The sequence below is a fragment of the Lampetra planeri genome, chromosome 2 (assembly GCF_965212315.1).
Source record: "Lampetra planeri chromosome 2, kcLamPlan1.2.h2, whole genome shotgun sequence".
NCBI lineage: Eukaryota > Metazoa > Chordata > Hyperoartia > Petromyzontiformes > Petromyzontidae > Lampetra > Lampetra planeri.
The window spans coordinates 29,404,973-29,429,967 of record NC_136108.1 but is presented as its reverse complement, the minus strand read 5'-3'; the positions used below and the strand labels follow the sequence as shown (position 1 = coordinate 29,429,967).

General features: G+C 49.4%; 1 long non-coding RNA gene across 1 annotated transcript in view; it reads left to right on the top strand.

Moving 5' to 3' along the window:
• The window catches only part of LOC144731045 (uncharacterized), a 37,261-nt gene extending 12,662 nt beyond the window's left edge, over positions 1–24,599 (top strand). Inside the window, exon 2 of the long non-coding RNA XR_013587888.1 lies at positions 24,545–24,599. This is a non-coding gene — a long non-coding RNA (uncharacterized LOC144731045). The remainder of the gene's footprint in view (positions 1–24,544) is intronic.
• Positions 24,600–24,995: the final 396 nt, after the last annotated feature.

The following is a 24,995-nucleotide window of genomic DNA, read 5'->3' as shown; positions in this document are numbered from 1 at the left end:
TGTTGACATCCAGACACACGAACAGAACCGCGTGGCAAGGTGATTGAAACTCAGACGCATCACTGGTGCATAGTGTGCGGGACCTCGGAGTTGTCGATCTGCACGACCTCTCCGGCACTCACCATATCCTCACCACAGCCACGACTGCGAGATCCTTCGTCCAAAGCTTAATCAGTCACCCGCACTCTGCTTCTGAAACTCCCCCCCCCCATACGGCCTCTCCAAATGCCCCTTTTCCCACACTTCAGATAATCCAAAATCCTGCTGCCAGACTTCTCGGCCACAGCCGTAAACGAGACCACATTGGCATTGACCCCACACTGCGATCCCGACACTCGATCCCAGTGCAGTCTTGAATCAATTCCAAGATCACACCGATTTCAACGCACTCTCCTACCTCTCTCTTCTCATCTCACTCCACTCCCCTCCACGTGCTCTCCTGCTTCTCCCCTCTCATCTCACTCTACTCCCCTCCACGCACTCTCCTAGCTTTCCCCTCTCATCTCACTCTACTCTCCTCCACGCACTCTCCTACCTCTCCCTTCTCATCTCACTCGACTCCCCTCCACGCACTCTCCTGCCTCTCCCCTCTCATCTCATTCTACTCCCCTCCACGCGCTCTCCTGCCTCTCCCCTCTCATCTCATTCTACTCCCCTCCACGCACTCTCCTACCTCTCCCCTCTCATCTCACTCCACTCCCCTCCACGTACTCTCCTGCTTCTCCCCTCTCATATCATTCTACTCCCCTCCACGCACTCTCCTGCCTCTCCCCTCTCATCTCACTCTACGCCCCTACACGCGCTCTCCTGCCTCTCCCCTCTCATCTCACTCTACTCCCCTCCACGCACTCTCCTACCTCTCATCTCACTCTACTCCCCTCCACGCACTCTCCTACCTCTCCCCTCTCATCTCACTCTACTCCCCTCCACGCACTCTCCTGCCTCTCCCCTCTCATCTCACTCGATCGAAACGTCGTAGCTTTTTGTTAATTTATTTGAACCTATCTACGTGACTTTACCGAAAGACCCATAGAATATGATTCTCGATAATTAACAAATCCTCCGTTTCTGTGCAGCGTCCTAATATGCGGTCACATTTAGACTTTATGTAAATCCACATTCTATTCACATAGATACTGCACAGGCAGCTGTATTGACAGATTGTTAGATTTGTTCACAGACACACACTCGCACACATACAGACACACAGACAGCCATACAAAGACAACGATCTCCCAGTATAGCCTTAACAGATTGTTGGGGCAAGTGCTGCTGGCAAGCACCTACTAAGGCCGCCACACCACACGAGGCAGTGGGTGGCCAACACCACGCCCGACCGCCTTTGTCTCTCCAGTGCTGATGTATTCACACCACACCACGTTCTCATGTGAGGCTGAGTCAACCTAGGGTAGGCCCAGGACTGGTTCAGCTCATCCCCACTGGCCGTGAGCGAGAATCGAACTCTGGTTTTCTGATCCGTAGTTCAGCACGCGAACCGGTAACCGGTACACGCGAACCGGTACACGATCGCTCCCCGCAAATATGCAGACACACGTCCACGCATCGTCAGATGCAAGCACCCCAAAGCCCAGTATTTATCACGACTCGGTTGTAATTGGTGTCTAGTTTAGGCCACCACCAGCAGCAGCAGTGATTTCTAACGATTTCGTGATGCGATTCCATGAAACAAAAACACGATTTCAGTGGCGATTGTAGCGGCCTCGAGTGTCTGTAGGGGTGACACGAAATCCGTCGAGAACGTGCCCAAAAAACGCGTCCCGGTAGAGCGTGGATTCGTGCACGAATGCGATCCGCTAAGCTCCAATCATTTACGTTGCCCATGCATCGTTACGCTATCATCATCATCGCCAGAATCATGCATAGCGAGAGAACCATCCACGGACCGCAGGAGTCAATTGCAGTGAAAACGAAGACACACGTGGTGCATAGCAAATCGTGAGCTGATTCACATCAGATTGCAATGCTTGGGGGCGCAGGGAGAGGACTCGGGTGAAGTTGGTGAACCCCACGCACTCGTACTCCTCACGCATCTCTCCCGCGTCCATATACATCTCAGTCGACTGTATATCTCCCTCCCTTTCTCTCAATCTCCTCTATAATTCAGATCTCTCTTTACACCCATCTCCCTCCCCGTTCCACCCACCTCCCTCCCTCTCTCTGAATCTCCTCTATAATTTACATATCCCTCTCCACCATCTCCCTTCCCGTTCCACCCATCCCCCTCCCCGTTACACCTATCTCTCTCCCATTTTCACCCATCTCTCTCTCTCCCTTCTCCACCCATCTCCCTCCACTCTCCACACGCCTGCCTCCCGCTTACTCCACAAGCTTCTGCACATCTCCCACCTGGTCCATTATCTCACTCCACCTGCGCCTTTATACACACATCGCTTTTATCCCTTCCATACGCCAGTTTCATATCTCTATGCGGACATATCCCTTTTATTATCACGATATACATAATATATCTGGTTTCCCGTCTCTCTACAGATATCTCAAATATTTATATAACGTTATAGACAAATCCATTTCTCCAATCCCCATATACGTCTCCTCTCTCTCTCTCTCACGGTTATATCTCCTTTCTGTATCTCTTTCGTTCTCTCCCAGCCTCAGTTTATATCGTCACTCTCTTCATCCCCCCCCCCCAACCTCTCTCTCCGTACTGCACAGTAAATACGTCTCTCACCCTTTTTCTCACCCATTCCCTAAATCTCTCCACGCCATCTCTCCACACACGCGTGTTCTCCCGCTGTAACCACCCCCGTCTCCACCTCGCTCTCTCTCTCTCTTCCCATCGCTCCCTCTCCACCTCGCTCTCTCTCCTCGCTCTCCTTTAATTCTCTCTCTCTCCTCTGCCGCACTGTCATCCCACGCTTGTGATTTTTAATTTCCCCTTCTCTCTCAGCACGCATCTCTGAGCCCACGTGTGTGTTTGTCTTTGTGTATGGGTCCATGCGTACTTATGTCTGTGTGTGTGTGTATTTCTGTGTAGGTGTATGCCATTACGTGTGTTTCTGCACCATCTGTACGTGTGAATACATCTAATTACCAATGGACCACGGATATATAGCGAATATGAGAATGTGCCAGAAGCCCCTGTGGGAAAAGATATCCATGATGTCCTCTGACCAAATGCCGATTGCCAGAGCCAGGAGATTCCGACTCCTCCTGTCACGGACGTGCCTCCAGAACCCACGGGAGAATCGCTACTGACGGGCACGTCAAACGTCTCGATGCTTGCCAGAGGTCGCAACCGGGTACCCGATACCCGTACCCTACCCGATACCCGGCTACCCGTACCCGGCCGGGTACAGGTATGGGTACCCGTTTGTGACCCTGGTGCGGCCGGGTACGGGTAGGCCGTGAGTCACTGGTGAGTCACCGTTTGTCACTCATTTCGGGTAGGGTACGGGTAAGGAATCAAAACCCGTTTGCGACCTCTGATGATTGCTGGGGAAGGGGGGGGGCTGGCGGTCCTCTGGCAGTAGCCAAACCGATACCGCCTGTAGCTGGCTCCTGTCACTGTTAGGTGTGAACAGTTCTCTTCTCGGGGGGAGGATAGCATCGAGCAACAGAGAGGGCCTCCTCTGGTGAATACAACGATGGCGGGCGTGGGGAGCGTTTGGGGTGAGAAGTGGGAAGCTATGAGTCTCTGGCAGTTGTGGGCTCTCTTCCTTATCAACAGGAAGCAAGAATCGGTGGTGATGGTGGTGATGGTGGCCTACGCCCCCACCGAAGATGAACATCTGGGGAGCGATGCAGGCAAGGCCGATGAGTCAGATGCCTTCTGTGACCTTCTATCCCAGGTGTTGGCTAAAAGTGGCCCCTAAGGGTAGAGTTGTCTTATTGGGTGGCTTTCAACGCCTGAGTGAGTCACAATGCAAGCTTTTGGGCAGGAGTGATCAGAGGGCATGGGCTACATCAGTTCAACAATAACGGCAGGAGGCTGCGAGATTTCCCTGTAGTCCATGAGCTTGTAATTACCATAATTGGCACATCCACACAACATAATGCGTACATGCCTGTTCCAAGCCGACACATCTGCTGGACGATGTAGTGTTGCGATAACGCATGAAGCTTGTTGCATGTAAGATGCACCTATCAATCTTTCACTGTCCGAGTGGGTGTCCAACTTGGGCCCCATTCAAATGCCCAGAATAGCATGGTCTCAGCTGGCTGTTGAAAGTTAAAAGCAAGAATTTGAGCATCGCTTGGAACTGGGAATGGCATCTTTCCCTGCTGACGCGAAGGGGAAATGGGCGAGGTTTCGGGACTGAGGCTCACGCAGCCCCTTTGGTTGCACTCGATGTCCGGTTCAGACCTCCTCAGAATCCCTGGCTGATGAAGTTGGTGTTCCAGCTCGCTGCAATATTCCACGCGCGAGAATGAGGACGCTTACCCGCGCTGGAAGGCTCCGAGAGCTGTTCGACACTGCAAGGATGAGTGGTGGTCACTCATTTCAGAGGAAATAGCAAATTGCCCTAGTTGCTTGCGATCACAAATTTTTAATACCATACACAATACTACCATTACCCATATTACGATGCTTACAGGTAGGAACTGTTCCTAAGAGTCTGAACTCCTTCCCTTGGGGGACATATCTGCTTATTTGCTGAGTGTTTCTGTAATGGCCTGGTGCTAGGAGAACCCCTTAGACCAAACAAGAGTACGGGGCAAAGGGGTCTTGCAATTTCGATTTAAAGCTTTCGTGACTGCAGGGATTCATCTTCTTGGTTCTTTCGGTAAAGTCACGTAGAAGGGAAGTAATAAAATAATAAAAATAAAACATAATAAAGTAAAATAATAAAATAATATAATAATATAATATTTTTCTTTTATTTTATTATGTTTTATTTTTATTATTTTATTACTTCCCTTCTACGTGACTTTACCGAAAGAACCAAGAAGGGGTCTTGCAATGTTTGTGGAGTATCTGTGGAGGAAGCTCGTGAAGGACGCTACTGTGCAGTTGGAGGCAGCCGCACTCCAGCAACCGTGGCGGGTCGGAGGAGCGACGCTCACAACAACGAGCTGAGTGCCGGGCGGCTAAAACGTGGTGCATCTGCCAGTCATTCCAGTCGGACAGCCCATGGCACCCAAGTCTGTCCTGTGATCTGCTGCCAGCAGGGAGCCTTCGAAACTTTAACATGGCATTAAAGTGCACCTAGCCTGGCACAAGCACCGTGGTGCCGTTGCCATCACTTGGTGTTGAATTGTGGTTGTTGTCATATTGTGTGTTTGTCATTGTCTAAGTGTGTGCATATTATGTGTGCACGTTTATGCATGTCTGTGTGTTATTGTCTATGCGTATACAGTATTTGCATATGTCTGTGTGTGTTTGTCTTTGTGCGTATATGTGTGTGTGTCTGTGTGTGTGTCTATGTGTGTGTGTGTCTGTGTGTGTGTGTCTATGTGTGTGTGTGTCTATGTGTGTGTGTGTGTGTCTATGTGTGTGTGTGTCTGTGTGTCCACCCCCGCACTCCGCACCCTGCACAGCCGATACATTATTCATGTCGTGGGGCTGGGCTGGCTCTGCGTGGTGTTGATGGGGGCTGGGAGTGGGGATTAGGCCTTGCTCATGAATAATTGAGCCGATTCTGCCTCAGTCTTTGATTGACTCCCCCCTTTACCCCCCCCCCCCCCCGCGTGAGCTGAACACGACCCCCGCCTGTAGTTGAAGGCCCCCCCCTGACCTTAGTCTCGCTGCACCCCCTACGGGTTACGGGGCTCGAGTCCAGGTTCCACCTAAAGCGCCAGACCATCGCTCCGGTGCGCATGAAGCGTGGCTCGCTCCCATCGCCGCCGCCGCTGCCGTGCGAGTTGAGGAGTTGTCACGATTCGTGGTCGCGATGCCATTCAATAATCGCACGCTTGTCACGTTTTGACCGTCCCGTTTGTTCGCAATATTTAAAGTTAAACTAATATTTTTTTTTATTTAACCAGGTAAGGCCCACTGAGCTGTTAAACGCTTTTTCAGAAGCGACCTGGCTATCACGAATGATAGCTCGTGGAAATGTATCGCAGCCAGATTCTCTAAACGCGTGATGTTGATACAACGTGGAGGGAAAACCCCACCCAGCCCCACCTTCCCCACCCAGCCCCGCCCCACCCTCCTCACCCAGCCCCTCCCTGCACGACGGACGGACACAATATTCCCCTGTGGGCTGGTGGAACCAGTGGGTTCCTACCAGTATAACATTGCGCATCAGTGAGGGTTTCCAGCTATGGGAGTGAGGAATTTCCACCACCAGCTCAGGGCAGTAAATGGGGAAGGGGCACTGCCTCAATGTTCATTTCGATAGGAGATTACTTTATTTTTTTAATACTAAACTGATTTTGTTTTTTAACCAGGTAAGGCCCACTGAGCTAAAAAGCTCCTTCTCATAAGCGACCTGGCTATCACAAATGATAGCCCAGCGAAGTGGCTTATCATGTGGACGTTTATAGCAGCCAAATACTCTAAATGCCTAATGATTCTAGGAAAAAACTGGAGGACCCGGAGAAAAATGAACACAACGACGGGGAAAGAGACACGGCAAACTCTAAATATACAGCAGGCATCAGGGTCGGGATTAAACCCACAATTTCCTGCATACCAGGCGAGGTAGTTAACATATCGGTATTGCAGCACCCGTAGACTGTAAAATACAATACTTTTATGAGTAATATATAATAATATATAAAATATAATTACTTATTTACACAGAAAAGCCCCACTGATTCCAACGACTCTCTTACAGGAGGGTCCTGCATTAGCATTATTTTTTTAATTTAAAAAGGCTTTCAGCCAATGTACTCAGGAAAGCCTCTCACAATACTCTTTCTCAGGTGGGTCCCGCATCTGGATGTTTGGCCAATTCTATTAAAGAGTGTTTGGATTCACGCCGGCGGAAGCCGGAGAACCCAGAGAAAACCCAGCAGGTGCGTGCTTTATGTTCTACTAGGTGAGAGGGATTTTTGGTTTTTAAAGTAACAAAAAATGTGTCCGGCAGAGCTGGGTCGCACAAGATGATACAAGATCAAAACAGCTCCATGTAGGGTCTGAATATTAAACAATTCTGAGAGTACAACAGGATAATGCTGAAAGCGCCACACAGATAGATTCGAGAATCCATTGTTGTGGGAGCATCTTTTGCCCACCTCGCAGCCCAAGAGTACAACACGTGGTATATCCAGGCAGTCTCCCGTCCGAGTGCACACAGGAGAAACACATTCCTGCGGAGGGAGCTGGTAGGAACGTTGGGTTGCTCGGTCAATGGCCAGGGTCAACGGCGGCGTGGTGTATTCCGCAAATATGCCCGACTGTGAGGGTGGGCACAAGCCGGCGGTGAGTAGGTTAAACATTGAGTTTTATAAGGGCACCACGGGGTGACCAGCCCCTCCCCACCCAGCCCCACCCCTCCCACCCCCCACCCAGCCCCTCCCCACCCTCCCCTCCCCACCCAGCCCCTCCCTGCACGACGGACACAATAATCCCCTGTGGGCTGGTGTAGCCAGGAGGTTCCTACCAGTATAAACCGTGCTTGGTTTCTGAGATCCAGATGAGATCTAGCTGAGATCGGGCGCGATTTGGTAAATGTTGGTCGTATGGTAGAATGTTATATCAGTATCTCAGCCCATCATCCCTCCAGGAAGGATAAAATTAGTATCGGCCCGTGACCCTGAGCGAGTGTTCCTGTCTCTTACGTATGGGTCTCCCCCCCCGCCCCCCGGGGACTCTACTCACCACGCACAGGAAGCAACAAGGCCTCTTGCCTCTTACAGCACGCAGCTCAGCAGTGCCTGCGGATGTTAACTACCTCGCCCGGTATGCAGGAGGTCGTGGGTTCAATCCCGACCCCGACGCCTGCTGCAAATTTGGAGCCTCTCGTGGTTGCGTGGATTTTTCTCCGGGTCCTCCGGCGTTTCCCTCTACATTTAGAATCAACATCACGCGTTTCGAGTATTTGGCTGCTACAAACTTATACGTGATAAGCCACTTCGTTCGGCTGCCATTTGTGATAGCCAGGTCGCTTCTGATAAAGAGCTACATAGCTCAGCGGCCCTCACCTGATAAAATTTAAAGGTTTAATAAAAAATAGTTTAGTTTTTGGGCGGTGGCCCAGCGGTTGCGCGTTCGCCATCTGTGTCACGAGGATCAAAGTTCGAATCCAGGGCGGTACGCCCAGACGAACACTGCGGGTGCATTTGGCCGTGATAAAGAATATTACGCGCGCCCATCTGCTTCGGGGCGGACGATCCCCTGGTGTCATTCGAAGCGAGAAGGCCATTGCGTGCCAGCGGCATCGTCCAAATTTACCACTTCAAAAAACAAATTACCTTCAACTTAATCGAGTGAGATTACACATCGCAACAACATCGCCCTCTTGCTGTGGAACTGCTGCAGGCTCTGCCTGTGAAACGCAGCGCCTTCGCTAATACCAAATGTGCTAATTTTCATTGTTGTTGTTGTTTTGCGCAACAGGCCGCAACCCTGCTGCTATTGGAACATGCACAGCACGTGTTCCGATATTCGCTGTTTGTGTCGCGACCTGTGTAACCACGATCGTAGATCAGATCTGCACGGCGCAGCATCTGTGTCAACGCAGAACGCCCATTACATTGAGCCGCGCGGTTTAAATTGCGACCTTCCTGCTGAAATAAATAAAATCAAAATCCATAACGTCCGTGGCTGGGCCAGAAGACTCATTGACTGATGCACCCGAAATGTTCTAAACGACCGAAGCAGGAGGGCCTCTTCACAATTCGCGCTATCGCCTGATGAGGCTGGTTGTAATCACGAGCGAAACGTCGTACTCGAATTGTTAATGTTGTACGGTTTAAATTTCGATTTAAAACTTTCGTGACTGCAGGGATTCACATTCTTGTATCTTTCGGTAAAGTCACGTAGAAGGGAAATAATAAAATGATAAAAATAAAACAATACAATTCTCACGACGTTTCGGCCACAACACAAGCAGCCGTCCTAAGGTGAAGAACAGAGCTGTCGGGAAGACAGCGCTGCGGGTTTACTCTCCAACACACCGGTGTGCTGAAGTAGTCAACTAATTAGCACGTTGTGTTTACGTAACAAACCTTATTTTTGGTTCTTTCGGTAAAGTTTTCTTGCTGTGGATTTCACACCTGATGATGATTGCTTGTGTTGCAGTCGAAACGTCGTGAGCATTTTTATTGTTTTATATATATTTTATTTTATTATTTCCCTTCTACGTGACTTTACCGAAAGAACCAAGAAGACGAATCCCTGCAGTCACGAAAGCTTTAAATAAAACATTTAACAAACCTTGTTTAGCGACTGTGTCGGGTGGTGATGGGGTTTAACGACGCATTTCAATTTACGCGATCTCACCCAACAAAAAAAAACCTTAATTATCGATAACATTGCTCGCGAAAGCCTACTCCGTTAAACGGAGTAAAACCCACAGTCGGGCACGGGTGGTGGGGTAAAGTGTGGGTACGCCACCACCTCTTAAACAAACAAGAAATACCGCCCACAAACGAAGACCACCACCGGGTAGGTCCGTGGTGGCTTTCGGAACCACACTCGGTAACCCATTCTCAAAACGGTTACCGGTTTGGCCTTGTTGGTTTGACACCGGGTTCAGCGTTTAACCGCGCGGGATGTTGGGCTCGGAGCGATGCGAGCTGGCGGTGCGAGGGGGGATGAGGCCGCCGTGGTGATGGACGATGACACGATGACACGGTGACACGAAACGCGCCTCTGAGCCTCAAACCCCTGACAGCAGCGGAGCAGCCCGGCCATGAATTATTCAGCCGCGCAGTCAATCCCAGTTTTATTGTTTCCCGCGGCAGTTAATGCGTGACGCTAACTGCAATTATAGCCTCTCCCGGCTGAAATCTCTCCTAATTAATGATAACAAACACTCAGTTGATGCACGCAGGTCTCCGCCGCACGTCCGTCCAGGGAATCTACTGCTGGATGATTGCCACTCGACGCCGGCGATGTGGGCGGTGTGGGGAGCGTGCCCGTATGGGGGGAGGGTCATTGTGGGTTGTGAAGGCGGTAGGGGAGGGTGGAGGGTGGGGGCAGGAGGAGGGGGGCGCGGTGGGAGGGGAGTAAAACCGGTTCAAATTTCACTTTCCACTGATCTAGGCCGTGAGCAGAATTCGAACTCGGATCGCCGGGTTCGTAGCGCAGTGCGCTAACTACTGCGCCACCATTCCTCTATTTGTGCGAGCGTGTGTGTGGTGATTATGTATGTGCTTTAGTGTGTGTGTGTGAGAGCATGTGCTTATGTATGAACGAATGTGTGTATGTATATGTGTGTGCACATATACATGGTCCTGGGCCTCCCCTAGGTAGAGTCAGCCTCAACTGAGTACCTGTTGTGATGTGTAAACATCGCCACAAGGGAGACAAAGGCGGCCGGGTGTGGTTTTGGCCACCTCGTGTGCTGTGGCGGCCTTTATAGGTGCTCGCTAACAGCACTTGCCCCAACAGTCCGTCGAGGCTAAACGGGGTGATCTTCGTCTTTGTACATTGCATTATTTTACGTGTGTGTTCGTGTGTGCGTGAGCGGCGCGTACATATGAAATGTGATCTCGTGTTTAACTCAAGGAAAAGGGAGATTATAGGGTGAGTGACACACATAGAGTCAGACACACACAGAGACAATGGCAGAGACACACTTGTGTGAGTGTATGCAGAGCAATGAAGATGCACCACCATCACACCTGCCGTCGTAATGATTACCATCATCACAGAAAGCACCACAATCACAGAGAACACCATCACCATTACCACGAACATCAAAGCGAAGGCTGTGTAGGCGATGTTAGCGAGCACCTATTAAGGCTGCCATTTCACCCGAACAAATGATGTGGCCACCACAAATAACCGCGTTTGGAATCCGCAGTACTGACATTTGCTTCCTGGACCAGGTACTCATTTAGTGCTGAGTTGACCTCGGGGAAACCCAAATCAGATTCAGCTCCTGATGTTAGCCCTGGTCGAGAATCAAACCGAGCTCGCGAGGATTTTAACACCATCGTGGTGATCACCACCAGCACCACTATCAAAGATCCCCCGTATAGCCTGAACAGACTGTTGGGGCAAGTGCTGTTCGCCAGCACCTGTGAAGACCGGAACGGCGTGCGAGGAGGTGGGGCCAGCACCACGCCCGGCCGCCTTTGTCTCCCCAGTGGCGATATTTACACATCGCACCAGGAGGCCCAGAACCGGTTGAGTTAATTGTCACCGGCATTGGCCGTGAGCGGGAATCAAACTCGTGTGGCAGGGTTCGGAGCGCAGCGTAGCGCTCACCGCTACACTGTCGCTCCACCACAGCACCGCCACCATCACCAGCATCACCACCATCAACAGCATCACCACCATCACTAGCATCACCACCAGCACCACCACCATCACCACCAGCATCACCAGCATCACCATCAGCACCACCATCACCAGTACCACCATCATCACCACCATCACCACCAGCATCACCATCACCACCAGCACCACCATCACCACCATCACCAGTACCATCATCACCACCATCACCACCAGCACCACCAGCCCCACCGCCACCACCACCAGCACCACCATCAGCACCACCATCCCCAGCACCATCAGCATCACCATCACCACCGCCACCATCACCACCAGCACCACCATCACCACCATCACCAGCATCACCACCAGCCCCACCGCCGTCACCACCACCAGCACCACCATCCCCAGCACCATCAGCATCACCATCACCAGTACCATCATCACCACCATCACCACCAGTATCACCATCACCACCAGCACCACCGCCACCACCACCAGCACCACCATCAGCACCACCATCACCGCCATCACCATCACCACCGCCACCACCATCACCACCACCACCATCACCACCAGCGCCACCACCATCACCACCACCATCACCACCGCCTACACCGCCACCACCAGCGCCACCATCACCACCGTCACCACCATCACCACCGCCACCATCACCACCGCCACCATCACCATCACCACCACCACCACCGCCACCACCGCCACCACCATCACCACGAGTTGCACTGGTGCTCATTACGGGGACAGTGCGGTGGCGGCGGTGTCGCGTCGCCAGGCTCGAGGCTTTGTGTCTCTGCGCTTGAACCTCTCGCTGCCCATTACCGTCACTCGCCCGGCCCGCTCCCTTTGTCTCAGTCCATTTGTCTTCTCGTCTCCCGCCCTTCTTCCCTCTCCCCTCTCTCTCGCTCTCTCTCACACACAGTATCGTTTGATCTCAAATGGTCTCCCAAATATATACTACGTGTGTGTGTGTGTGCACGCACGTTCTCGATGTTTCCGTTACGCGCGTGTGTACATTTCCGTTGTTTAGCGAGATGCCACCGAGGGTGTGTGCTCATAATGTCACATTCGCTGTCCTTTAACCCGCTGAGAACTCATTGGCCAATTGCACCCCCTGCCTCCCCCCCAATTCAAGTCACTTTCCGTTATTTAACCGAAGAGAAACCCATTCTGCTTCTAAACACCCACTGCATTTCACGCGGTGGTGTCTGCTTGCCCCAGAGAGATGTGAAATGTCGTGCCTGTTTTGGTAATGTTGGGATGATGAGGATGATGATGACATCGCTGCAAATGACGATGATGATGATGTCAATCTCTTGACGATTGTAATGCTGGTAAAACAAAACAAAGCAATCATCATCAGATTTGGGTCGAGTTGTTATTTTATTTTGGCGCAGGTAAAAACCCCATTGGGAAATAATTGCAAATAATTGTCGATGGGGAACTGGTTACAGCAACAACAAAACACGTGAACAACGCGTGAACAATGCGTGAACAACGCGTGACCAAAACAATCCATGAACAAGTGTACACGGCCAACTTGCGAATGGCAATGTCGTGCACGAGACAATGAATTATATTTACATGGTGATACTGATATGATGATTATAACAATGCTGCTGCTGATGATGATCAACCTCTGCTGCTGTTGCGCCGCTGCTTATGACCATGATGATAACGACAATGGTGATGACGATGATTCCACTAATTATCGACGATAATGAAAGTGCTGATATTGCTGCCTGGGTGTTGACAATAAGTCGGATTCAATCCGTTGCAGAAAAGCTTCCCTTGCTGCTGCTGCTGACGGTGACGTCACTGTTCATTCTCGGTGATGAAGCTGCTGATTTTGGGCCCGCTGATGCTGCTGCTGCTGCTGATGCTGTTGCTGATGCTTCTGTATGCTGCTGATGCTGCTGCTGATGCTGTTGCTGATGCTTCTGTATGCTGCTGATACTGTTACTGCGTATGCTGTTGCTGCTGATAATGCTGCTGCTGTTGCTGCTGCTGTTACTGCTGACACTACTGTTGCTGGTGATCCTGCTGCTGATCCTGCTGCTGGTGGTGATGCTGCCGCCGCATGCCACACTTTCCCCCACATCTTGTGAACCCCCCCCCCCCACCTCTTGCTTACGTAACGCCGCGTCTCGCTGCTGCCACGAAGCTCGACCCTAAGGGTTCGTCGTCAGCTCCGTTCCCTTCGCTCCCCGGGCCACGAATCACAGTGGCTGCTGACGCTGACGGTCTCTGTGATGTTGTTCTCAAGCGAGTTGGCCACGGTGCGTGCTGGCGGTCACGGTCCTACATTTTTGAGAGAGAGAAACAAATGTGCACGCCGCGGATTAACTTCAATGGGAGAATCATTGCTCGCTTACTACAAGATAGGCCTCGGCAAGGTAAATTACCTTTATTACCGGGTAAAAGGGTAAAGGCTACTCGGACGTGCTCACGATCTCGCCGACGGCAGTTGCTGCCCATATGGAGGAGCGGTCGCTGTTCAGCACCCTGTTCAGCAACGTCGGCAACTCCATAGACGACGGCGATGAAGTCGATCGTTTTCTGAGCATGGGCGTCACGACCGCCGGTGCCTTCATTGACGTAATGCAGTGGTGGTTTCTCCGCAAAGAGCTGCTCCCCGCCCACTACAAGATGGCCTGCGACTACTTGGGAGCGCCGGCGACGTCAACTCCCTGTGAACGTGCGAATAGCGGAGCCAGGCGGGAGTTCACATGCGTTCGGCAGTCGCTGTCAACGACGCTCTTCATAAAGTCCATGTGCTTGCGCTCATGGATCACGGCCGGCTGCCTGAAGGTTCCGTCTAACTGGGCTCGAGCGGCGCAGGATCTTATTGCCTGTCGTCCGTCCAAGGATGATGGCAATGACGAACTTGATCAGGTTGTTGATGAGATCGCCATCGACCAAGACGACTGGGACGAGGAGGTTATGGAGGACGGTGTCGTCGACAGCCTAAACGCCCGATTAGAGAGTATTCTATATGAATAAAGCGTCTTCTTGGTTCTTTCGGTAAAGTCACGTAGAATGGAAATAAAATAATAAAAATAAAACATAATAAAATAATTCTCACGAAGTTTCGGCCACAACGCAAGCAGCCGTCCTCAGGTGAAGACCAGGTATGTCGGGGAGACAGCGTCTGAATGAAACAGCACTATGCTTGGAGCGTATATTTAATCTGGGTTGGAAGGGGGGGAAAGGGCGCCTTGACAAAATAATTTGTATATCAAGAGGAATTTAGCATATTTATGGGAAATGCAGGTATGTGATTAGTACTACTTATGCCCGTGCATTATGCAGGATTAGCAGCATCAAAGGGAGGGGATATGGGAAATGCAGGTATGTGATGAGTACTACTTATGCCCATGCATTATGCAGGATTAGCAGCATCAAAAGGAGGGGATATGGGAAATGCAGGTATGTGATTAGTACTACTTATGCCCGTGCTTTATGCAGGATTAGCAGCATCAAAGGGAGGAGATATGGGAAATGCAGGTATGTGATTAGTACTACTTATGCCCGTGCATTATGCAGGATTAGCAGCATCAAAAGGAGGGGATAGGGGTAGCATTAATAAAGGGAAGGAGTGTTAATAGTAATAAACTCCACGCTACATCCTGGCACCAGACAAACTCCACTCTACATCCTGGCACCAGACAAACTCCACTCAACATCCTGGCACCAGACAAACTCCACTCTACATCCTGGCACCAGACAAACTCCACTCTACATCCTGGCACCAGACAAACTCAACTCTACATCCTGGCACCAGACAAACTCCACACTACGTCCTGGCACCAGACAAACTCCACTCTACATCCTGGCACCAGACAAACTCCACTCTACATCCTGGCACCAGACAAACTCCAGTCTACATCCTGGCACCAGACAAACTCCACTCTACATCCTGGCACCAGACAAACTCCACACTACATCCTGGCACCAGACAAACTCCACTCTACATCCTGGCACCAGACAAACTCCACTCTACATCCTGGCACCAGACAAACTCCACTCTACATCCTGGCACCAGACAAACTCCACTCTACATCCTGGCACCAGACAAACTCCACTCTACATCCTGGCACCAGACAAACTCCACTCAACATCCTGGCACCAGACAAACTCCACTCTACATCCTGGCACCAGACAAACTCCACTCTACATCCTGGCACCAGACAAACTCCACTCAACATCCTGGCACCAGACAACCTCCACTCTACATCCTGGCACCAGACAAACTCCACTCTACATCCTGGCACCAGACAAACTCCACTCTACATCCTGGCACCAGACAAACTCCACTCAACATCCTGGCACCAGACAAACTCCACTCTACATCCTGGCACCAGACAAACTCCACTCTACATCCTGGCACCAGACAAACTCCACTCAACATCCTAGCACCAGACAACCTCCACTCTACATCCTGGCACCAGACAAACTCCACTCTACATCCTGGCACCAGACAAACTCCACTCTACATCCTGGCACCAGACAAACTCCACTCAACATCCTGGCACCAGACAACCTCCACTCTACATCCTGGCACCAGACAAACTCCACTCTACATCCTGGCACCAGACAAACTCCACTCAACATCCTGGCACCAGACAACCTCCACTCTACATCCTTCACTATACAATTACGATACTATATATTACTTTGTACATTGTATTAAGCATATAAATTGTATTCTATTTGTTATTATACACTGTACCATATACAGCAGTGTTATATACATTAGGGTGGGTAGAATAATACATAGTGTAATATTAGGGTGGTTTATAGCAATACAGTATATAATTTAATGTTGGGTTTGTCTATGGCAGTATATAGTACGGTGTAGACTCGTTTGATGTAAGAGAATAAAGTTTAGATGGAAGCATATTATATTTTTTTACGACGTAGAATTGTTATGTATTACTTACTGTTAGTAACTCAGCTTATTGTAGAGTATATTTAGTATACTGATGATACTATGTAGTTTATACCTTGAGTTGTTTACGTGGTGGTTTTAGTTAATGCAGCTACATTCTATTAACACTCCTTCCCTTTATTAATGCTACCCCTATCCCCTCCTTTTGATGCTGCTAATCTTGCATAATGCACGGGCATAAGTAGAGCTAATCACATACCTGTATTTCCCATATCCCCTCCTTTTGATGCTGCTTATTCTGCATACTGCACGGGCATAAGTAGTACTAATCACATACCTGCATTTCCCATATCCCCTCCCTTTGATGCTGCTAATCCTGCATAATGCACGGGAATAAATAGTACTAATCACATACCTGCATTTCCCATATCCCCTCCCTTTGATGCTGCTAATCCTGCATAATGCACGGGCATAAGTAGTACTAATCACATACCTGCATTTCCCATAAATATGCTAAATTCCTCTTGATATGCAAATTATTTTGTCAAGGCACCCTTTCCCCCCCTTCCAACCCAGATTAAATATACGCTCCAAGCATGGTGCTGTTTCATTCAGACGCTGTCTCCCCGACAGACCTGGTCTTCACCTGAGGACGGCTGCTTGCGTTGTGGCCGAAACGTCGTGAGAATTATTTTATTATGTTTTATTTGTATAATTTTATTATTTCCATTCTACGTGACTTTACCGAAAGAACCAAGAAGATGAATCCCTGCAGTCACGAAAGCTTTAAATCGAAAAATGAATAAAGCGCTCTAACTAGTCTTAATTTTAGAACTTTCGTGACTGCAGGAATTATTATTTGGTTCTTTCGGTTAAGTCACGTCTAAAGATAAAATAATACATTAAATTAAATAATAGGATACGACGTTTCGATTGCAACACAAGCAATCATCATCAGGTATAATGAAATAGCGACATAAAATCTAACCAGAAAACTTTTGACAGACATATTAGCAGACAGATATCACCAAGATACATAGCGGGAGCAACACAGGTAACAGAGAGGGGTGATCGTCTCTGTGGGGTGGCCTTAAATAGACAGAGGGGGGGCGGAGGCAGAGAGAAGGAAGGGGGGTTAGAGAAAAAATGTGCATATCAATGAGTGGTCAACAGACGTGGTGTTGCACGGCAAGTAAGCCTGAAAATCAGGAGGACACACTAAAATTAAATAACCTAGTAAAATATCGAAATGTAATGTAATACAACACAGAGGATCGGTCAACACACAATTAACGCATAGCCTGGTTGATTACGTATTTCAAAGATTGCTAAGTTAGAATTTAAGTGTGAACATTCTAAAGAGGACACAGGCAGAGAAAACAAGTCGCCAGAGAGAAAAAAATTCTATGTTTTTTACCCCAGTAATTACCCTGTAATCGCGAAATTTGTATGGGATAAGGGTAAAAGGTATGGTAAAGGTAGGCTCGTTCTTTTTTACCTTTTACCTTACCTGCTAAAGGGTAAAAGGTAGGGTAGCGCGATTGTATTGTGGTAAGGTATAAGGTAGGGTAAAGTTTCTCTTGTTTTTTTTTACCGTTTAACTTTTACCTTACTTTGCCGAGGCCTACTACAAGACGACTGCAGGCTGTAGTCGTCTGTGAAACATCGGCCCCTTTGTGGTCGCCTTTCAGATGGACGGAGACATTTGAGCAAAGCAAAACGGAGACCGTGGAGCCATCGCGACGGCTGTCAATTGCAGAGGAAGTCACGTCGAGAGCTTGTGTTGATACACTCGTACATACACCCAAGCATACATGCACACTCCCATTCATACATACACTCATACATACACCCATGCATACATACACACACCCATTCACACATAAGCTTGTGCATACGTCCATCCAATTAGACATACATACACTCATACAGACATAAACTTCTACATATGTAGTGACTGACTCAGAGACACTAAGAGTGTGAGGCACTCTGTTTATTAACAGCCTTAACAGTTCACACTTTAGCGACTACGGTACCCAGTCAGGACAGCTGGCAGACTGCCTGACTCACGACGACGAGACGGTGAAGACGGCGACGGCGACGAAGACTCCAGCAGCAGCGCGACGGGGACCCCACCTCACACGACAGCCCCGAGCTCCCCTCCTGGGGCTCCTCTTATCCTGTCAGCGCGGCCTGGCTCCGCCCCCAAGGCCACACCCCCTTTCTGGAACCTTCTAGCAGGCTCTCGACGTGCCCCTTCCGTGACCTTTCCCCTCCATCCCTCTCTCTGGGCTATCACGTGGCCTGCTGTCAGTCAGGGCTGCTGTGAGCTGCAGATCCCCTTCCCTGCCAGCAGCCAGCGCTATGCTGCTAAGTGACCGATTCTATGTCACTACACAGACAGTCACTTATGCATTAATCCAATCATACACAAAATCATTCATACATGCACTCATCCATAGACACAATCATACACAAACTCATTCATATATACACTCATACATACACCCAATCATACACAAACTCATTCATATATACACTCATACATACACCCAATCATACACAAACTCATTCATACATACACTCATACATACACCCAATCATACATAAACTCATTCGTACATAAAGCCATTCAAACATAAACGTGTACACACATGACATCCAATTATACATAAACGGATTCCTACATAAACGTGTCCATACATAAACTTATACATACATCCAATCATACATAAACTCAATCGTACATACATTAAATTATACATAAACGCGAACAACTGAAAATATAAACGCAGTTTATGGGAAAATAAGCAATCGTGGATACTTGCGCTGAAGGAATCGCGTGAATACCAACTGCGATTGTGATTTGACGACTCGGAGCGCGTGCCGGGCTTGCAGGAGAGAGACTCCCCCCCCACTCTGCACTCGCACGCGGGGCGGGGGGCAGGGGGGTTGCTCCGGGCTTTCTTCCCACACACAATCACACAAACACGGAATCACACAATCACGCAAACACAAACACGCAATCACACAAACACACAAACACACAATCACACAAACACGCAATCAGGCAATCACACACTCACACAATCACACAAACACACAAACACGGAATCACACAAACACACAATCACACAAACACACAATCACACAACACACAATCACGGAATCACACAAACACACAATCACGCAATCACACACACAAACACGGAATCACACACTCACACAAACACACACTCACATAAACACACAATCACACAAACACACGCACGGAATCACACACTCACACAACACACACTCACACAAACATACAATCACACAAACACACAAACACAATCACACAAACACACAAACACAGAATCACACACTCACACAAACACACACTCAAACAAACACACAATCACATAAACACACACGCAATCACGCAAACACACACTCACACAATCACACAAACACGGAATCAAGCAATCACGCAATCACACACTCACACACTCACACAAACACGCAAACACACAATCACACAAACACACAATCACACAAACACGGAATCCACGCAATCACACAAACACACAATCACCCAATCACACAAACACACAAACAATCACACAAACACACAAACACACAATCACACAAACACGGAATCCACGCAATTCCACAAACACACAATCACACAAACACACAATCACCCAATCACACAAACACACAAACAATCACACAATCACACAAACACACAATCACGCAAACACACAATCACGCAAACACACAATCACGCAAACACACAAACACGCAATTCCACAATCACACAAACACACAATCACACAATCACACACAACCACACAATCACACAATCACACAAACAGACGATCACACAATCACGGGCGGAATTAGCCAAACGTCCAAAGAAAGCAGCGACCCTCGTGAGACGCTGCAAATCTGGAATGATTGAAGAGCAATGACTGCGTTCCTCATCGGCTGCCAGTCCGTCGTGCTGTGTTTATCTCTCCACGTGTTGAACAAAAATGACATTTAAAAAAGAATCCCCGCCCAACCCCCCCAATTTTTAAAATTCCAATTGTGCCCGTGGCATCGTGTCTCGAGATGACGGCTGTCTCGAACGGAGCTCTGGCAGCGAGCCGTGCATCACCGCTGTGTCGGAGGCCTTCCGCGGAGAGATGATGTCTCAGATCTACCCGTGCAGTCGCTTCAGTCGCCCTCTTTTATCCACACATATTTAGCCGGTTGGCCACGTACGGCGTGACAGAGGTTCAGCACGCGTGCACACACACTCGCATTCTCGCGGCTGAAATGCGCAATGCCCTGCCAAGAGTGTTTGTGACGTGTGCTCGTGACGTGTGTTCGTGACGTGTCTTTGTGACGTGTCTTCGTGACGTGTCTTCGTGACGTGTGTTTCTGACGTATTTTCGTGACGTGTGTTTGTCTTTGTGACGTATTTTCGTGACGTGTGTTCGTGACGCGTCAATCAAAACCGAAACACGTGGATCCACACTTTGCATTCAGCCAAATTGATTGACAGGTTGGTGCCGAAGCAAACCTCCTCTTTCTAGATTTGAAGCTTTCGTGACTGCAATGATTCATATTCTCAGGTTTTTTCGGTAAAGTCACGTAGGTAAAAACATTAAAATTAATGAAAGTAAAATAAAACAAAACAAAAATAAAAAACAAAAATAAAAATATTTATTTATTTTTGTTTTATTTTACTTTCATTAATTTTAATGTTTTTACCTACGTGACTTTACCGAAAAAAACCTGAGAATATAAACCTCCTCTTCTTAATAACGTCTACGGCACACACTCTCTCTCTCTCACCACGTTCTACCACGAAGCTACACATTCCTTTACCCCACATCCCCCGTGTATGCTGCCTTTGCCTTATCCATTGACACCCCTCCCGCTTTGCTGATTGCATCTGCAACCCTTAGATTGCCGGTTGATTACCCCATCCTTGCGCGACATTACTTTGAGTCCTTCGCGTGCATTCAGATGGCAGAAATGTCTCTTCTACAGAAATGTCTCTTCTACAGAAATGTCTCTTCTCTATTTCGATTTAAAGCTTTCGTGACTGCAGGGATTCATATTCTTGGTTCTTTCGTGAAAGTCACGTAGAAGGGAAATAATAAAATAATAAAAATAAAACAGGACGCTGTCTTTCCGACAGCTCTGTTCTTCACCTGAGGACGGCTGCTTGCGTTGTGGCCGAAACGTCGTGAGAATTATTTTATTATTTTTATTTTTATTATTTTATTATTTCCCTTCTACGTGACTTTACCGAAAGAACCAAGAATATGAGTCTCTTCGATAGTTGCTTCGTTATTCACAACAACATGACTGCAATACTGTAATAAATAACACTGGTCAACAACAAAAAACATTTTTTTCTGGCCTGGACTTTTGCAGCTGTTTTAGACTAATTTCAGGGTGCTGATTCCAAATCTGATCTCAGATTTGCTCCATCACATCTCATTTTTATGCTATCGGCATACCCCATTTTCATTGATTTTACCAGAAATTAACTCTGTCACTTATTATTGCAAGTTGTTGCGAGTCAGTGACTGCTTTAGTGTTAAAATATGGTGCTGTATTTTTAGGAGAGTGTGTTTATAATATCATTTTATGTAGATATCCACATTTATTTAATATTTTTCTTCTGCAGTTTTGATTGAAAATGCAATATTTGATATCTCAAAAACCTGATGTGATAGACAAAAAGTGATGCCAGATTTGGAATCAGCACCCCAAAATTATCTTTAAAACCGTTGGAATACCATATGCCAGAAAAAGTGTGTTGACCAGTGTATAATCATCATACAGTACCCGTAATCTTAGTAATGCTTTTATCAGTAAATACTGGGGACTTGTAACTGGGTGGGTCGCCACCTGCTCGTGGTTTGACCCAGAGAGTCCAGGATTTGGAGTCTGCGTCCAGGTGGTAGGAGTTGACTTGTACCGAGATGTGATGCCGGTATTGCACTGAACTTGAATACACGATCCTTGCACGGCGCTGATACTATAACACCACATAGTACGGTGCTGACTGCGACATGTGTGGGTCTGCTTTCTACTCTGCGAAAGGTGCTGGCAACCCGACTCGCAGCTCTGACACACCGACTCCGCGGAGTCCGACTGACCAGCTCGCTGCTAGGTCCACTCAGCCCTCATATTCGTAACAATAACAACAACAGCGATAGGGGAGTGACAGCGAGCCGCTAATGGCAGCCGCGGTGACCACGTCCATTAACGACGCCCATGGCCAGAGCCGAGTGCCACGTGGATTCGTTCCACGTTGCTTTGTTCAGAGACACATTACCCCGCGCGTGTTTATATAGATGAGTGTGTGGGTGGGTGTGGATGGGTGTGGATGGATGAGTGTGGATGAGTGTGTGGATGGGTTTGGGTGGGTGTGGATGGGTGTGTGGGTGGGTGTGGATGAGCGTGGGTGGATGAGTGTGGGTGTGGATGAGTGTGTGGGTGGGTGGGGGTGGGTGGGTGTGGATGAGGGTGGGTGGATGAGTGTGGGTGTGTGGATGAGTGTGGGTGAGTGTGTGGGTGTGTAAATGAGTGTGAGTGTATGAGTGTGAATGAATGAGTGTGTGTGTGGTTGGATGAGTGTGTGTGAATGGGGAGCGGTGGTGCAGTGGTCAGCACACTGCGCCACGCACTCGGCAACCCGAGTTCAATCCCCACTCACGACCAATAACAGCGGTGAATATTTGAACCGGTCCTGCACCTCCCCTAGGTCGACTCAGCGTGAAACGACTACCAAATGTCGAGTCTAAACATGGGCGCTAAAGAGACAAAGACAGCCCGGGCGTGGTCCTGACCACACCACCCACTGCTGCTCGATAACAGCACTTGCCCCAATAGCCTGTTAGAGGCTATACAAGAGAGGGGTGGCAGCTGGGGGGGGGGCTCCTTTGTCTTTGTGTGTAACATCTATTCAGAGTGTGAGTTCGTTCCGATTCAACGCAACTCACAATTCATATCCCGGGCCACTATTTCCACTCTCCAGCCGTCTCGCCCGTCACCCACCGACCACTCTCGCCACCACTCAGAGTTCGCGCAACCGGACACAATTGAGCAGCAGCAGCGGCGGCGGCGGTGGTGGGCCCTGTCGCAGCGCTGTCCTCCGGGTGCCCAATAATTGGGATTTCTTTTTTTTCCGTTTCCCCGGCAACCCACATCATTAGGGCGCATTTCACCCCGCGGTTCCGTCTATCCCACAGCACCGTCCCCACCCTGTCTCCTGCGCACGATGGCACCCCGAATCACCCATCTCCACCCCCCACCCCCCAGCTCCAAAATTGGACGACTCTCGCCTAATCGGGGTGCCTCTGTGGGCAGATTAATGGGGGATGGAGGGGAGGTGCTGGGGGGAGGGCAGCTTCCGTCACCCGCTCGCTGTGTTTCCACGTGCACGCGCAGTGCGTGCCATGTGTGCCCGTGTGTGTGTGTGTACGTGAGTGCGTGTGTGTGTACGTGAGTGCGTGTGTGTGTGAACGTGAGTGCGTGTGTGCGTGTGTACGTGAGTGCGTGTGTGTGTGTACGTGAGTGTGTGTACGTGACTGCGTGTGTGTGTACGTGACTGCGTGTGTCGGTGAGAGGTCGTGTAGCGGTCAGCGCGCTGCGCAAACGAACCCGGCGACCCGAGATCCATTCCCGTTCACGGCCATAACCAGTGACGATGATATGAATCGGTCCTGGGCATCCCCTGGGTCCACTCGGCCTCAAATGAGTACCTGGTGCGGTGTTGTCAACATTGCCACTCGGGGGAAAAGGCGGCCGAGTGTGGTGCTGGTCACCCACCCATTCGTGTGCCTTGCCGGCCTTCGTAGGTGCTCGCTAACAGCACTTGCCCCCAATAATCTTGTAAAGGCTATACGGTGCCTTGGCCTGGCTCTGTGATGCTCATGCAATAACACTGAACCCTGAGAATCATCCAGATGCCTTAGCCTGACTCTGTGATGCTCATGCAACAACACTGAACCCCGAGAATCATCCAGACGCCTTAGCCTGACTCTGTGATGCTCATGCAATACCAATGAACCCTGAGAATCATCCAGATGCCTTAGCCTGACTCTGTGATGCTCATGCAACAACACTGAACCCCGAGAATCATCCAGATGCCTTAGCCTGACTCTGTGATCCTCATGCCATAACACCAAACCCTGAGCATTCCTACAGGTGCTTTAAGCCTGTTGATCTATTGCTGTTGTTCCCCTGCGTGTGCCCATTTCGGTGACAAACCCCGGTCGCGTGCATTTGGCCGCGCGGTTTTTAACGCTGCCTTCTCTGTGCTGCAGGAGCTGCGTTTGATGGGCAGCATCAGCAGCAGCAGGGACATTATCTACTGAAGGAGAAAGCAGCGAGTGCAGCAGTGAATCCACGGGCAGCAGATGCAGCAGCAGCAGCAGCAGTGACACGTGTCGGTTGGTCTTGTTGCGAGGTCGGCTGCTGGCAACCGCAGCGGCGGCCGTCAACTGTTGAAAGAGCAGCAAGAAGACGGCTTAAGAAGCAGGGATAGAGGCAACTGTGGCAACAGCAGCCACAACAACAGGAGGGAGGGCGGCAACAGCGTTAGGAGCCGCAGCAGCAGCTGTATCACTTGCAGCTTCAGTAACATTACCAGTAATATCATCATTATCATCAGCAGCAGTGTTAGTACCAGCAGCAAAAAGCGGCAATTGTATATGCTGCAGCATCAGCAGCAGCATCATCATTGAGCGTCAGCAGCCGCAACAGTAGCAGCACTTT